This window comes from Lepisma saccharinum, chromosome 2 (genome assembly GCF_977018435.1).
Source record: "Lepisma saccharinum chromosome 2, izLepSacc3.1, whole genome shotgun sequence".
NCBI classification, from domain to species: domain Eukaryota; kingdom Metazoa; phylum Arthropoda; class Insecta; order Zygentoma; family Lepismatidae; genus Lepisma; species Lepisma saccharinum.
The window spans coordinates 190,938,933-190,947,762 of record NC_139230.1 but is presented as its reverse complement, the minus strand read 5'-3'; the positions used below and the strand labels follow the sequence as shown (position 1 = coordinate 190,947,762).

General features: G+C 38.8%; 1 non-coding gene across 1 annotated transcript; it reads right to left on the bottom strand.

Annotated features, from left to right (window-relative positions):
- Positions 1-7,768: 7,768 nt before the first annotated feature.
- On the bottom strand, positions 7,769-7,875 carry LOC145984568 (U6 spliceosomal RNA). Its single transcript, XR_014441361.1, has one exon. It is a non-coding gene; the product is annotated as a U6 spliceosomal RNA (small nuclear RNA).
- Positions 7,876-8,830: the final 955 nt, after the last annotated feature.

Below are 8,830 nucleotides of genomic sequence, written 5' to 3'. Positions count from 1 at the left end.
AAGGAAAGAAAAACATGGATAAAAGACAGATATTTTTGATGTATGTCGATGGTCTCAATGTGTATTTATCGAATTGGAAAAAGAACGATACATATTTATGCATTCTATGCAGAGAAATAAAAAAAAAGTCAAGTTCGCCGTGCATATAGCACCATGCCATAAAGGCACATTAGGGGATGTGGCAGTAATTCTGTGCATTACAGACGATTTGTGGGCTTAATTATGCCACATTCATAGAAAGAGTAGGTTTTTTTTTAAAAAAAAAAATACGAAATGTATTGGCAACATTGGTCGTGTCAGAGTCAAGTACCAGGTGCGCCTACATCTGGCGATGTTATTCAATTATTTTTGAGATGAAATAATAGATTTTAAATTTATCGTGCAAAAAAGTAACCTACCTGTATTATTCTATCTAACACCATCTTTTATATTTGAAAGAATTTCCTGGTCACAAGAAATGTTCAATTCCACTGTGGTGGATAGTGATTTAGGAATTGGGAATCCCTCACTATGTGGTACCGACTTCAATGCGAAGAGCACATCGGCATTTACACATGCTTTTATTCTTCGATAAATAGCCACGCATTACAGTTCGACAAGAATAACAATCTATTACGTGGTCCCTTGGTTCAGGCCATGTCATAGATACATCAAATGGCATTCAATGAATGCCATTCAACCACTCTCTTAGCGTTACAGCACAACTATGACATGTACCATGTGAGGCATGTGGGGGGTCTTGATCTCCCAGTGACAACAAAAGTGGGGTTACAATAAACCTCACATGCCAACACATAAGACACGACTGATTTGACATGCAAACAGTTTGCAGTGTTGCCAGATTACACGAAAAGCAGAATTTAGCGGGTATACACTGATATACACTCTGTAAAAAAAATAGCATCACTGTATTCTTATTACGGATGATGACAATTTTGAGTTTCGCATGCATGCATCTTTCCTGCACAACTTGAAATCAATTGATTGAAGCATTGGTCTAGATTCACTGCGCAGTGTGGTGTTATTCTTTTGTTGATTTAGTGTTTGGAGTGTCCGCTAGAGGGTGTTGCAATCAGTTACTGCTGCAAGGCTTTGTAATCAATTGTCAGGAATCTGTGAAACGATTGTTAGTAGTGCAACTTGTGACGTGTTTTATGTTGCAACTACATGTTCATTATTGATAGTTTGGATACGTTATCATATTTGTGAAGTGTTCTGGTGGTGTGTAGTGTATTTGAGCGTGTTTTCTCGAAAACAATGGGCAGAAAGTGTGACATTTCACCACGTAAGCAAGGAATGGTTCTTGCTTTGCATATGGATGGTCATTCTCAGAGAGAAATTGGTCGACAACTTCAAATGCATCAATCCACAGTTAGCTGCTGCCTGCAAAAGTAACAAGAACATGGAAAATCATCACTGAGAAGTCACTGTGGCAGAAAGAACTCCTACCTTGACTGGATCGTATGATAAAGGACATGGCACTGAAGAACAGAGGAATGAGTTCACGCCAAATTGCACATAAACTTCAAAATAAGGTGGGAGTTAATCTTACTCATGCTACTGTAGTATCCCGACTAAAGAAACAGGGTGTTTCTAAACACGTCCCACGTAAAAAAAAAAACAGACTAACTGACGCACATGCAAAAGCTAGACGTGAGTTTGTCACATGTTACGGCGCATGTAATGATATAGATTGAGAACATGTGATATTGTCTGATGAAAAACGATTTAAATTGCTGGGGAATGACAGCTCAGTTAAACTGTGGTAGCGGAAGGGAGAAGAACTTGCAAAATCTTGTAGTTTAGAAACTCAAAAGTTTTGTGGCAGTGTTATGATTTGGGCATGTTTCTCTGCAAAAGGGATTGGCAGGATGCATATTTGCACATGGACCGTTAAGGCTGATCAATATCTGGAAATCCTGAATCGGAAAGTTCTGCAAACTGCAGGAGATCATTATTCTGGACAGAATTTGGACTACTTTATTTTTCAAGACGATAATGCAACCTGTCACCGTGTTCAGGTGGTGAATAACTGGTTTCATGATATGAATATTGAAAGACTTTGGTGGCCGCCCAACTCTCCAGACATGAATCCTATAGAAAACCTGTGGGCTATTATGTGCAACAAACTTGGTAATCAGACGTACAGGTCAATAGAGGAACTTATGGCAGCAATTGTACATGTTTGGAATGAAATTGAGGTGGAATATTGTCAAAATCTCATTCACAGCATGCCTCGAAGGTTGGAAGCACTTAGGAAGGCCAGGGGTGTCCACACTAAGTACTAGTCAATGTATTTACTTACTATCATTTCAAATTGACATATCATGATGCATTTAAAACCTTTGTTCAATCTTTTTACTTGTAAAAATTGTCTTTGTGCGAGAACGTTCCACAAGCTATATTTGCAATAATTTTGATATTAGTTCTGTCAAGTGCATTATGTACGTAACTATGACTTAAATAATAAAAATATATTGTACAGATATAGTGTTTTATATAATTGTTAGGAAAACAAATCGACAAGTCGAATTAAATTAATAAAACAACTGATAATTCACGAGCGAAATGCTGACGACCAAAAATAATGAAGTGATGCTATTTTTTTTTTTACAGTGTGTAGCCACTAAATATGACGTCACGCATTTCTCGAAAATGGTACGTGATGGAGCAAAATGAGTAGCAAATCCGAAATCAGCATACCGAAATTAGTTCCTATTCGCTAACAGGATACAAAATGACTGCTCTCTAGTGTAATCACCAACATTATAATTTTGTAATATGTATTGAATTCTTGCATTCAGTGGTGCTAAAGCTCACCAGGGCGCCGTCCTGGTTGATGACAATTACAATAATAATTGTAATAAATATTATAATTATAATAAAAAATACAATTTCAACGACCAATCCATCGATATGAAACACAACAGCCTGCAGAACGAGATGTGCGAAGTACCTCCCCCCGCGACGTCGTAACTCTCGGCGCCAGCGCTGTTTTCTGGTTGGTCTGCTGTGTATTCCCCGCTCCCCACTTCCGTTGCAGCTAAGCATGTTAGGCCGCCCGCCGTAAGACTAGACAAGACCTATAGTGTTCTATTTCATTGTGATGCAGTTTGCATGACACCATTTATTTTACGACTACGCCACTGATTATATCTATTATTATTATTATAATTATTATTAGTTATATTCATTAATATGAAGGAACCATTTGGTCCCTTTTCCAAAAAGTGCGGGATAGATTCAAATGCACCTAACAGAGAAAGGAAAAGAGCGTTAGTTTACCCATACCGTAAGATTTCTTTGGTCTCTTCATTATAAGACAGTCTCCTAATTTTCATAGCGAGAACCTTATGATAAATGGATTTTCTTCCCGTTTTAAAAAACTAATAAGGTAGCAATCTTTAAAAATGTTTATGCTTTCTAATTCTAATATAAATTTTTGAAAATATTTTCAAATTAACGGCCACAGATGTAGAACTTCGTTCTAATTAAATATTGCTCTACAGCGCCATCTCTTATCGCATTATATATTGAAATCACACCAACATTCTCTGTTAAAACTCATGTACTTATACTTGAATCCAAACTTTTATACTCATATGTAATGTGTGTCTGGAATGTCCATCATTCTAATATATTATGCATAGGCGTGCGCACGGGTGGGCAGTTGCCCCGCTAATTATTTCACTTAGAAAGTTAGTGTAGAGAAATCTCATCGTCGTTATGAAACAATATTAAAAAAGTGTTCCCCTGTGCTTAGCACCACGCCATGAAGGCGTATAGGGGGTGTGGGGGTAACGCCCCACACTTTCTTGATCCGGTCGTGAGTGGGGGTGATGTGATCAGCATCACGCCCCTGACCGCCTTTACCCCCCAGGGTTTAACTTTTAGAAAAAAATACGTATTCTCCTATGAAATTGGACAATCCGTGAACGTCCGATAGGGTGGGGCAAGGGGCCACCCCCCTGTAAAATGAAATATAGCAATAAATTCCGTATCTCGCACATCAAATTTCATTTCAGTTCCAGTAATATGTTAATTATTGCAAGGGCATTGCAGGAACATGGTAACTTCAAATTGAAGCAATTTTTTGAAGGGACTCTGATATTATGTGGAAAATATGTATATTTATTACACTAATTGGATTTTCTGTGGGTCCGGAGACTCACTACATACGTCCCTTTCATACCTATTAATACAATAAAACGGTGTCTCATTAAGGTTTTGACCCCCTTAATCAGAGGGTCCGCACACTCCCATGATATTATGCTGTAATTTTTATTTTTGTGAATTTTTAACATTTTTCTTCTCTCTAAGGTTAATAGCGTCTATAAGGATGAATCATGAATTGATGAAATCGATATTAAAAACAATCACAATGGCATGCCTAGCATGCATGCTGGCCAAAGTTTCGAACTTAGAACCTCTGTCTTTTAAGCGCGCTACGCTAGCCACTCTACCAGAATAGACACTCGTGAAACCAGGGTTCGATCCTCGATGTGGATAATCGCTGGTAGATTTTTTGTCGATCCCAACATAATAGGTTCATAATAGCCTCACCCAAAATACCAGCAATGGGCCCTCGGAGGCACTGGAAGGTACCGGCAACCAGATCGTGGTGCTAATCATACGTATCCCCTGCTGAGATCCTCCCCCTCTCTCTCTCTCATGATGATGAGAACAATATATACACTCGAAACGTTGGACGCTAACCTCGATTTAATCCTGCCCGAGAACATTTGTTCGAATCACGTCGCCAGGAAAGCTACAATTCCTCAATTCTTAATTTCGATTGTTTCTCTTTCCTTCTTTGACATGACTGAACTAGTTTCGAAAGCCGTAACATGATTCTACCACGCTTCCGTTCAGGTTCTCGACTGATATTTACTTGCAGCAAAGAACTCAAGCAAGTCCAGAGTATCGCGTTTACAACAGGTCTCTGCCAATAGATCCCGAGATATTCATTACAAAGAAAACCGCAATAGCAAACCAGGAACATTGGTTTCCAAGCAGCGAGAGCGCTACAGATGCAATGTTGATGTTCCGTAGTTCATCTGTCATACATTGTTTGGTGCTTTCCTTACAATGGAATGATGCTGCCATGTCTACGCACGCTTCCGAATGTACCCACATGGAAACTGAAGATGCAGGTTCGGAAGTACGCAAAGCGAGTCCTTCCAAGCAGATTTGATATTCCAGACGTTCCTTGTCTCTAGGACAATAAACGTCTGGAAATGGACACGATTTAGTGAACAATATTTTCGTCGCTTCCTCATTGAACGTGACTGAGATACATCCAGCATCTCTCCCACAAAGTCTTTGAGTGTCGCATCTTGAAAATAAGATGACTCAAGTTCTATCAAGGTATCTGGCATATCAAAGTCTGTACTCAGAAGAATATTTATACAACTGAGGAAAATTTCATAGAACTTTTAAAAGACAGAAATAAAAATATGCTGTAATTTTTATACACACACACACACACACACACACAAAAACACTCATTCGACAGTTTCTTATTATGTTCAAATTGATGTTGCTTGTTTCATTTATTACAGAATATGTACATGCAGATCTACCTAATTTTAGAGAGCAGTATGTAAAAAGTTTAACAGTATAATTGAATAGGCCATGCATCCTACAATTTCTTTATTCCTTTTTTTTCTATAAGTCCCTCTAATGTCCAGTAAGTGTAATCCGGAATGGACTTACAGTTTAAATTTGGGGCAGAACTACGTGCAATATGCCTCCATGGGGTATTAAACTAGGGACCCTTTGATTACAAGGCGACGACGTTATCACTACGCCATTGCGGAGGCCCCGAGCACACGATTTCTTATGAAACACATGGGCACGGTTTTACATGCAAAATGATTTTCCTCATTAAACGTCTACACTCGGTTGAGGCACATAGTGCTTCGGATCCCACTTTAAACTGTAGATCCAGTCCCTTAAGACTTTCTGTACATAAAGGGGACTTAAACAAAAATTCAATGAATCAATGTTTGAACTTCTCTAGTGTATTTCAAATAATTTGTTCTTTAATTGACTTCATTTGTTGATTTAATGAATTCCAAGTCATTCTCTTTAGTTGGATACATTTGGTATGATACACTTACAACAATACTTACGTACACCGTATTTTGAAAAGGGTTTCCTGCCCTGGCACAGGATTTAAACATGCAGAACAAGTTCTTATTTTCAAGCAGTTCCTACGTTGGCTCCTATATCGATGTATAAAGTAATTGCCATTCATTGTTATTAGTTTGTTTACATTTGGTTCACTTACAAATTTTAGCAATAAATCGTTATATATATGTTCGTTAGTTTCACTTTTATAGTTATAGCTTAAGTTTATTACTTACTGCGTTATCTCGTTATATTATTTCAGGCTAAAAATGTGTAAACACATTAAATTCTCACATTATTTGCGGAGCAGAAACAACTTGGTCTTACATTTTTTTCTTCTGTCTATGGCGTCTATGGCATACAGAAGAAATCTACCATTATAGAACCTTAGGGGGAAGTGTAGATTCGAGCAGGACTCGAATCTGGTCTCCTGAATGCTCTGTAGGAAGTTTGAATGACACGCAAGAGACACGTGTTCGATTCCGGTCAAGTATGTACTTAGAGGGTCAAAGCTATCGGAGCGTGGTGCTGATTACTATGACCGACGTCGACGTCTACACTCCGTATATATCGTCATGGTGTGCTGCAATGAACTGTGCAGGCGACACTGTCCTTGCTCATTATCATTATTTCCCTCCCACACAAAGCTACTACTCGATTTTCACAGTTTGTAATGAAAACAGTTCAGGAAGCAAATCTCTGGAGCAATGTTCCGCTTAGTGACACTCAAAGTAGCCTCAGTTGGGGATCACTTCAGTTTCACGAAATGCAAGTTTCATCTTGTACAGTCACGGACACTTCTGGGTTGTAACAATTCCGTTGAACGTTAATGGCATTGCTACAATCCAGAAATGTTCGCGACTGTACATACAACCGACGGCAAAGCTAATAGTGGGTAAAGTATCCTTCGTCATGTTCGTTCATTCCGTGTAAGGACGAAAAATTGAAACTAAATCACCAATAAAGAAAAGAAAACGTCTGTTCTAATGTCAGTGCAATTTCATTCCCTAAGAAAGCATAGAACGTAGAAGAAGAAATCGATGCACAATTTGCTGTAACAGGGGTGTAAGGGGTGACCTTCCACGTAGTACACCCAATTGTCGACCTCACTTCCACGTAGTACATCCTGGACCGCTTTTTGCAGACAAACGAGGCTCTGGCGACTGGCTCTGTGGCAAGTATAATTCTGTGTTGTCCTATGTTTTGATCTTAGGTGTGCTGAATGCCCGTTTGCAGCCTCAGCTTTTAACCGAAGTCAGAATGTTTTAATATTTTAATTACACGATATTACAGTTGCTATTTTAGTTCTGATAAGAGGCAGGACCCCGTATAATGTGATGGGTGCAAAATAGCCTAAGTGCTGACGCACCCAAAATTCTAAATTCAGATTCAGAATTTGCTGTAACAATAAGAATGTAAACCTGAACCGCATGTCCAGATTTGATACTGACAGTCGTTTCTTCTTTCCACTGGTATCATACTAAAAGAGACAGCACGTTGTGGAAACGGTAATTCTTATTTCCATTTTGGTTATTTGGCATTCGGTACGTGTGTCCGTAGGGATTCGATGTTACCATCTTTTGTTTTGCCGGACTTGTGTGACGTGTCAGTGTTTGCAGAATTTGTGCTGAGAGTTTTATATGTGGAACGTTTCACGATTTTGCATGTCATCCTTGTCCAGGAGTCATCCTGCTCTTCTCTATATTGTTCCAATTTTAATATATGTACCGCCGAAGAGAGTATCTGGGGGTGAACCTCAGTTATATAAGACTTTCAAAATATCACATACATGGAAATGGTAGAATTTATATTTAGCCTGCCTAAAGATTTCTTGGCTCATTCTTATAATAGGTAATTGGTATTCCAACATTGACGATCTTATGGTACAGTTATTTTCTTTCTGTTTGGAAAAACTAATGACGTAGTAATGTCTAAAAGTCTCTTTGCTTTCTAATTCGAATTTAAATCTTTGAAAATTTTCTGAATTTATCAGCTAAGGATGGAGAATTTATATTGTAATTAAACTATGTAATACTGCGCCAACTCTTATCTTAATATGCAATCATTACACATCAGTGCTCTCAGTATTGAAAGTCATCCATACTTCTAATCCAAAATTCTACACTCATATGTAATGTGTGGAGGGGCGGCTTTAGGACTGGGTGTCCCGGGCGGCTGCCCGAGGCGAAGCCCTCGGGGGCGCCAAACCGTAGTCAGCACCAAAACCTTATTTCTGATTGCATAAGCGTGGTTATTGTTTGTTTGTTTCAGTTTATTCTTAAGTCCTCGCAGAAAGCCTAATTGGGACTGGACCTACGGTTTAAAGCGGGATCCGCACCGCTATGTGCGTTCACCGGATGTTATCTGTTTTGAAAAGATTTAAGCGTGATAAGTAATTGCAAAATCATGGAGCAATTTAAGGTTAGAAATTTACCCCAATGGCATTTGAAGTGCCAAACAAGGTTCTTAAACTACAAAATGGCGGTCGCAACTCGCGAGTACTCGTAGAATACAGGGCGGGCTAAAAAGATGCTCCCACTTATATGCCAATTTGGAGGGGGGATGAGTTATATGTTTATATGCCTTGCAAGTGATTATTGGAGACATGTGATATGGAAAGTGTAGTTGATATATAATTGATATGGGTTACGGGCTGTCATTACAGGTTTGAAAGTGTAGGTTGCAGGTATATAATAAT